Source organism: Panthera onca, chromosome A1, assembly GCF_046562875.1.
Source record: "Panthera onca isolate mPanOnc1 chromosome A1, mPanOnc1 haplotype 2, whole genome shotgun sequence".
Lineage (NCBI taxonomy): Eukaryota > Metazoa > Chordata > Mammalia > Carnivora > Felidae > Panthera > Panthera onca.
In genome coordinates this window covers 222,431,887-222,440,103 of record NC_138339.1, presented here as the reverse complement: position 1 = coordinate 222,440,103, position 8,217 = coordinate 222,431,887, and the positions used below count along the sequence as shown (strand labels likewise).

At 47.9% G+C, this 8,217-nt stretch overlaps 1 long non-coding RNA gene across 2 annotated transcripts in view; it reads right to left on the bottom strand.

The window, feature by feature from the left end:
• Window positions 1–1,979: 1,979 nt before the first annotated feature.
• Window positions 1,980–8,217, bottom strand: part of LOC132682139 (uncharacterized) — an 89,565-nt gene continuing 83,327 nt past the window's right edge. For both annotated transcript variants that reach the window (XR_009611493.3, XR_009611490.3), the window contains one exon: window positions 1,980–5,685. This is a non-coding gene — a long non-coding RNA (uncharacterized LOC132682139). The remainder of the gene's footprint in view (window positions 5,686–8,217) is intronic.

The following is an 8,217-nucleotide window of genomic DNA, read 5'->3' as shown; positions in this document are numbered from 1 at the left end:
TAGCTCTTCCCACAACTCGATGAGGAAATATGTTCCTCATTTATGCATGAGGAGACTGAGACCCAGAGACTGTCCGGTCACACAGCCAGGAAGCGGCGGGGCTGGGATTTGAACCCAGAGCTCAGTGTGTTAGTTAAGAAACAATGATATGATTCCATGTGGACGTGGGCTCTTGTGTATCCAATGTACTGAGCGTGTGGTCAGACCTCTCTCTCTTCAGTGACCCGAGGACGTGCATAGAAAGGCAAGGAAGATTTGATGAAAGGAGGCCAAGGGGAAGTTCAGCATAATGGTCAAGAACAGGGGTTTTGGGATCAACAGATCCAACGGGCATCCACTGCCACTTACAGCTATGTGACCTTGGGCAGTTACTCAACTCTTGAAACCTCATTTTTCTCACCTACAAAATGGGAGTAATGAAAGCTTCTAGCTCACAGGGCTCTTGAGAGGTTAAAAGGAATGGGCCCACATAAACATCATTGACCATAACCGGCCAACAGGAAATGCACCATAAGGGCAAAATGAAAGTACTAGTTATTAAATACGGGGAGATCAATGGCAGTGAAGGGACGGAAACGTTTTTAAAAAAAGACTCAATGTCTACATTGTCTTCTTAGTTGTCAGATTTGCCATGGAGACTTAAGAATGATAAATAAGAAATTTCCCTTAAAACGGTAATTTTGGAAAATAGCTGCCGTTCTTCTTCTGGCTGCTGTCACTCGTGCTTCCCCCTTTCTCCCCGGGACCCGGTAAATAATTCATAGTTCTCGTGGAACAGCTGACTCCTCCACATTTCGATCCCAAGCCTGGGCAATAGATATGCCCCCATTACCCGGGGGTTTCTGTCAGAAAAGGGGCCTCTGGGCGATTGTGGCCGGACACGAACCCCACTTCCGACACTCTGGAGCTGGTACGGTTCTGCCCCATCCTCTCCAATCATCCTCTTCTGCGCCCTCCCTGCCCCTCACAGCTTGGCAGCGTGTTGGCAGGTCGCTGGCCAGGAGCCTGTATTCCGCACACGGGTCCTGTCACTATAATAACCATATTTTCTCTTGCGGTGAAGAGTAATTGAATTAAATTGGGCAGCATTTGATCCTGCCCATACTAATTGCCTGATCCAATTGAGGCCTCTGTGAGGTCATGGGCAGAAACGAGTGGAGCAATCAGACAGATGTCCTTGTCCCGCAGGCCTGGCCGTCATGTTGTTCTTATTCCTGTGCACACCCTGGAGACCCTTCGCCTTCATGTGGAACCCTCTGGAGGGTGATGGGGCTCATGGGGCTGGGGAGCAGACCAGGAGAAGCCCCGGGCATGTGGGGAACACAGTTGAGCTGGCAGGGAGCAAAGTTTGACTGATGTCCCAACATATGGGCATGCAGATGTTTAAACAGGAGTGGACAGAGGCACAGGCTCTTGGTGACATCTATAAATATGGGCTCAACAAACACTGTGTGTGTGTGAGAGAGAAGGGGGTGGTGGGGGCAGGTGGGGATTGGCCAGTAGGAATTACAAGTTTTGCTCTGGTAACATCTCAAACTGTTCGCTGTTTAAAAGTCACTTGTCTTTGGCAAACGAGCAGTTCCTGTAGTCTTTATCAAGAGTAAATTATGTGGGTATGTTGCTTATCTAAAAGTAAATAAGAAACACAGATGACTGCCTTTAAATGTCTGATGAGCTCTATTTTGCCTTCTTTCTGCAGATAAAATTAAATATCAGCATCAACATCGAAATTTACCAGCAGGATGCACAAAGGGATGGCCGGAGGGGGGGAAATGGGAGCGAGTCCGGGGGGTGGGGGTTATGCCTTTAAAAAGGTCTGTCTCCAGGGGCACCTGGGTGGTTCAGTCCGTTAAGCATCTGACTCTTGATTTCTGCTCAGGGCGCGATCTCGCAGTTCATGAACTCGAGCCCCACGTCAGGCTCTGCGCTGACAGCATGGATCCCATGGATTCTCTGTCTCCCTCTCTCTCTGCCTCTCCCCTGCTCTCTCTCTCTGCCTCTCCCCTGCTCTCTCTCTCTCTCTCTTTCTCTCAAAAATGAATAGACATTTAAAAAATATTAAAAGAAATGTCTGTCTCTGTCATCCTTCCCCTGTCCTCACTGGCCACTTGATCCTGACATCACCGCTCACCTTTCAGACATGAAACTGAGTGACCTTTGCAAACACCTGACCCCGTCTCTCCCTCCATCTCATAACCCTTGACGGCAAATGCGGAAACAGAACAGGGGCTCACGTGTGGAGGCGCCTAGAAATCCAGGTCTGCTTCTAAAACACTGATAAGGTTGACTTCCATCCCCAGAGGCGTGACCTCTGTCACTTCACTGAGCAGTCTCCCTTGTGGGTTGACCCCTGGTGAACCGGACAGCCGAGCGGGGAGGAGTACTTCATTTTGACTCGTCACCCAGGGCCCGCCAGAAGGAAAAGGTGCTGAGATCTTGAGAACGATGAGCAGCAGTCACGCATAGGACTTAGGACGGCAAAAATTATTGTCCTGTTCAGAAGCCCAGAGTAGACGCTCCCTGATTAGGTCTGTGCTCATCTTATTCCTCCAACAGGAGCTGACGGAGGGTCCCCTCCTTCATCGATACTCTGAGGGTTCGGTCTGTGTGTGAGGATAAGGATCTGTGGGCCGAGTGAGAAAGGAAGTCCCAAACACCCAATAATTTCTAAATTATGGGTTATGACACATTAATGACTCCCGGGATGGGGAAAGTTTCCATTGGGGTGTATGATTCAGCCTCCTAAGAGAGCCCAGTGCCTTCAGTATGCACCGACTTGGTTCTCGACCCACTAATCCTCTAGAGTCCAACCAACTCCTTCCAAGCGAGAGGTCCTCCCAAAATGTATGATGAATCACCGTTACATTTTACATTGCTGTTAAAGCAAATGAAAAGTTGGTTACATGGGAGCGAAGTCGAGTAGGTACGTGATGTGGCCAAGGAGTTCTCACGGCACACACTGGCGTCGCATAGTCAGATCACCGGGGCCCGCCAACTGGCACTTTCTCCGTCTCCTTCACGTGCTTCCCTACCTGTCTTCCCACTCCATACACCGTGCTCCCCGGGCTTATTAACCGCTGTGGAGGGTCTCGGTTACCATACGCGCACCCTGGAAATGTCCGAATCCAGATGTTTGCTCGTTACTCGACAAACATCAATAGAGAACCTACTGTGTGGCAGGCTCGGGGCTGGGTGCCGGGCGGAGGGAAATGCGTAAAACGTGGTGTCGGCTGTCGGGTCTCACATATACTTTGGCATCCAGATACTTGCGGAATTTGTCACTGAAATTGACAGTAATAATAATAGTAATAATGATTTTTATTTTATTTATTTATTTTTACGTGTTTGTTTACTTTTGAGACAGAGAGAGAGAGAGAGCTTAAGCATGAGTCGGGGAGAAGCAGAGGGAGACAGAGAATCCCAAGCAGTCTCCACGTTGTCAGCGCGGAGCCCAATGTGGGGCTCCATCCCATGAACCGTGAGATCACGACCTGAGCCAAGATCGAGAGTCGGACGCTTAACCGACTGAGCCACCCAGGCGCCCCAATAATTAAAAAAAAAATCTGCTCATATTTTTTGCGAAGCCACCAGCCTACTTCACGTCAACTGCTCAGTACAAGACATTTCCCGGCTCACCAGGGTGCACACGCATGGCCTTGCTCACTCGTGTGCCCGGTGAGGCTCAGGTGCGTGTTCTCATCCCAGTCTGACAGCCAAGCAGCGACAAGTGGACACGGACCAGGTCGCACATGCTACTGTGTTTTACACCATTTTAGTCCCGATCCTAGGGTCGCGCTGCTTTCCATCTGACTTTTATGGTAAGAAACGTAAGATGTTGGGAGATAATAATTTAGATTTGAACTAAAAATGTCTTACTGCCTCTCGAGCTTCCAAATTAGTAGAGGACCCCAAGATTGCAAATTGAGTTCTTTTTTTATAAAAAAGCTACCTTTTGCAACTAGTTCCGTGAGCGAATCCGTTTTCTCAGTACCGTACAATTAGAACAAATATGTGTATATTCCCTCCTCAGCCTTATACCCTTTCCTACTCGCCTCCCACACACCGGCACCCGACGTGCGAATTCACCTGCTCTTCCTCCATTTGGGTCTTTGCTTAAACATGCTGTGCCCTCCATTGGAATGCCCTTTCCCTCTTCACCTTCTGTGGAACCTCACTTCCGGGCGGCCATCCTGACTCCTTCCAGGGCGAGGTAGGAGGCTGCACGTTCCCGTCTCCGTGTTCCCGCAGAAATGCTCTCCCAGCACCTCCCTCGTCGCGGCAGATTTTTTGTTTACACGTCTGAGCTCCTACTGGCGAAGAGCGGTAGTTTATTTATATTTGTTTGCCTGGTGGCCACCCGCTGCTGGCTCATAATATGGACTTAGTGAATGTGTGTTGAACGAATGAATGGACAGATGAGCAATTTAAATATGAAGTCAGATTTAGTCCTTTCGGGAGGTAAGCGTCTACCTCTCTGAAGCGTCTATGCTTCATAAGTCATGCCTCCTAAGCGTCAGGTACAGCTTTAACTATTTCTACGAATTGCCTCATTGAATCCTCCGGAACCAGCTCCATGAGGTAGGCGGAATAATTATGTTAATTTTTCAGATGAGGAAACAGAGGCGCGATGAGGTGATGTAACATGGCTAAGTTCCCACAGCCAGTGAAAGGCAAAGCTACGCCTGGATCCCCTGAACCTGTATCCCCCCCAGGATTCTTTCTCCCTACTCTTTACCCCGAGAAAGTCGACGCATTTGGACATATTGATGCAAATCAATGACGACTATCCTCTAAAATAGACGCATTTGGGAACCGAGGAGGCCATTTTCCTCTATACTGGATCATCCCAGGGTGCGGCAAATTTTCAATACTGATTCCATGCTGTCTCCCGCCCTTGTCCTGTCATTGTGCGGCCATGAAGGCTTGCTTCTCGGCGTGCCTCTCTTTGGAAAGGCGAGGGGGAGAAAAGGAAGAGACATGAGCTCTGAGGCCAGAACCCTGAATGTGAAGACAGACTTGATCACTTACTGGCTGACCTTCTCTGAACCTGTTTCATCATCCTTAAAATTGAGTCCGTAACCAGTATCGCGTTGGTTGCTACTGGTGTTTGTTAAGACTAAAATAAATATGTAGTGTGTTCGCTGGCTTTCTTCGCGTGCTAATTCCTTCATTCTAACGTGCTGTAGGGTTTGAAAACTAAGCTTGTTAGAATCGGGCCTTAAAACAGCACGAATGAGGTCCCGATGCGGCGTTCTCCGAATAAAAAGCGCATTCGGCTTTAGGACGCGTCTTTTCCTAACGGTTACTTTGGCGGCACTGGCGTCTTCTTCACTTTCCTCCTCTTCCTGTCCACCTTCCCCAGGGACCAGGCTGGGCTCCCGATAAGTGAGGGCTCTTGGCAGCCATCAGGCTTACGTGGCTCACCGCTTGGTGGCAGCAGACCACACCTCCTTCGGCCCTCCTCTTTTATGTAAGCGGAGCTCTTCTTAGGGGCCAGTCTCCACTTCTCAATCTCCTGCATTGCTTTTGCCGTAAATGCGCGGTTACACTTTTTAGGTAGCAGCAAATATTGTTTGTGCGTGTTTCTGTGCCCTCGTTTAGGACGACGAGGAGCTCGGCCAAAGCCAAACTAAGCACATTTCATCAGACCATTTTCACTGGGAGGTTTTCCTTACACAAAATTATCTGCAATTAAAAACGTAGAGAAATTTTCTCAGTGTGACACAGCCTTTTAAAAGATAGGGACAAAACCCTTATGGAAAAAAGCAATTTGTAATGCCAGTAATTTTCTACCTCTGTCCTGCTATTATTAAGGAGAGCGGTTTTAAAAGGAACTCTTTGCTCCCGTCTCTCCGCTCAGGCTGCGGGCTCACATGATGGCCTGTGTCTAACTTCGGTCCATTGCCATGGGAGTAATTACACCACACACTCAAAAGGGCGATTTGCTACAGAATCAAAGAAGCAGCAGTTGGGTTCAAAATGAAAAACAATCTCTATACACGTGAGGGGAAGGAGCGTGATGAGGCAGAGAGCATCCAGGGAGCATTGCTTTATGTGGGAGAGTGCCGTGAACAAAAGTTTTGACATAGGACATCAGAATAAGACAAGAGCATACGTGAAATCCGTAAAATCCTTTTCCCGACGCCCCCTCTCCTTCTCCCACATTTTTCTATCACAGCACGTGGTTGGATGGTCCCAAATAAATAGCTCTTTACAGCTGTTGGGATATTTCCTGTACCAAGCATTCCATGCTTCGTAAACTCTTGGGAAAGAATCACAGACTCCACGGTTGTGCGTGTGACCTGGGAGTTCATCTTGTCCCATTCCTCCGTCATCACGAAGGTCCAAAACGAAACTTTCCCAAGGAGATCAAAATCTACACTGGAAATACCATGAAATTATTTTTCTGAGGCCAAGGACCAAGGACAGGGCCAAGGACAAAGGACAAGGCCCAAGTTCCCTTAGTTCCCTTAGTGTAAAGGGTCATAGTTCTCGTCAAGGAAGGGACGTGGGACCCAGAGGTGGCAGACCCTGGTGAAAAGTCTGGGGTCTGGACTTACCAATTCCACGAGCTGGACAAGTCACGTGATGCCTCTATGCTTGGGTTGCTTCAAAGACAGAGAACATAATCTATGTCCAGTGATCAAGTGACAAAATGGATGGGAGAGCGCTTTGTGAACCGGACAGTGTTTTTCAAATGTCACTTATTAGAGTTTTGCTCACTCTGTTTCTCCTTCAGTGAGTTAAGAATCCAATCCTCTACCACTGAAATGCAAAAGAACTGACCTCTGCAGGGAAGGGGTACACTTCTAAGTACACGCACACACACCACCAGGCTCAGCAGCCTGGAAGGAAGTGTGACCTGAGGACAAAGAGGGAACATAAAACCCATAAATAAGTGGCAACTTCCTGCTTCCTTCCAAGAAGTGGCTCTGTGTATTTGCCAGGGCCCAGCCTCGATCTAGGGCTATAGTTGTTGGGGGGGGAGGGGGGCAGTGACAGGGGACTTGGATTCGGCCACCGTCTTGCAGGGCAACTCTAGGTTATTTATTCACTTGTCTCGTTATTCATTCAAAATAAATAGTGACTAGAGATACAGGGTCTTGAGCCAGGCAGCCCGGGTTCAAATCTTGGTTCCGCCAACGACTTGAGAGGTTACTTTGGGATAAATACAAATACCAGCCAGTATTTATCGAGCGTTCAGGTACGCTAGCATTATTGTATGTGTATCAACTCAGGTGATCTTTGCAACAACACCATGAGGTTACCCTGTTATTATTCCTTATATTCCAGGTGATAAAACCAGGGCCAAGGTGCCCTTGGTCACTCAGCTGGCGAGTGGCAGGCTCACACGCTCATCAGTTATGCCTAACTCCCCTTAAAGAAATGTGTCCATGTATGTGGAGTGCTTAAAGTAGTATCTGCCACCCAGTAAAAGCACTCAATGATAGCTATTATTTATTGTGTATTTCCTATGTATTGTTTATACACCAGCCACCCTGCTAGATGCACGCAGGATACACAGTCTCCCCAGCCCCACCCCGTAAAGATCACAAATAATAATACCTGCTCTATTTACCGCCCCCCCCCCCACCGCGATTATTCTGAGGACCAAGTCATAAAGGCAGTGTATGAAGATGTAGGCGTGCTTCTGAAAGTGAAAAGCAGGTACATTTGGAAGGCAGACTTAGCCTTAGTTTAGTTTAGCCGACTCTGACATAGCGTCCTCGTAAAAGGAAAAACTTAATCCAAGAGATGCATTATAATAATCTTCTTGTGGGAATAAACATCATCTGGTGCTATGGCAAGTGTCTAGAACTCCATTTGCCAAAATAACTGATGTGATTTTGTAGTTCCTAGAGTGTCACGTTGACTCCAGCCCTGTTGTCCTCACTCTGTGCTTGTTTATTTTCCTCCAGAGTAGGACACTTAAAGCCATCTGAAATGCCTGTTTTCTTTTCCGGGACTGGTTGGCCCTCTACCAGAATATCGGAGAACTGATCTTTCTAAACCCTCAGTCAACATACGCTTATTGAACGTGTACTCTTCGTAAAGCACGATACTAAGGACTCTATCTGTTAATGCTTTCCTCAATTTTGTCTATAGTTCTGGGTTAATCCTGTTGTAATTTTTGTATTACAAGGATCAGAGAAACCAACCGGAGAAACAAATGCAACAGGGGCTCATTTTCCTTCCATGTCTCATGGCAGAAAATTG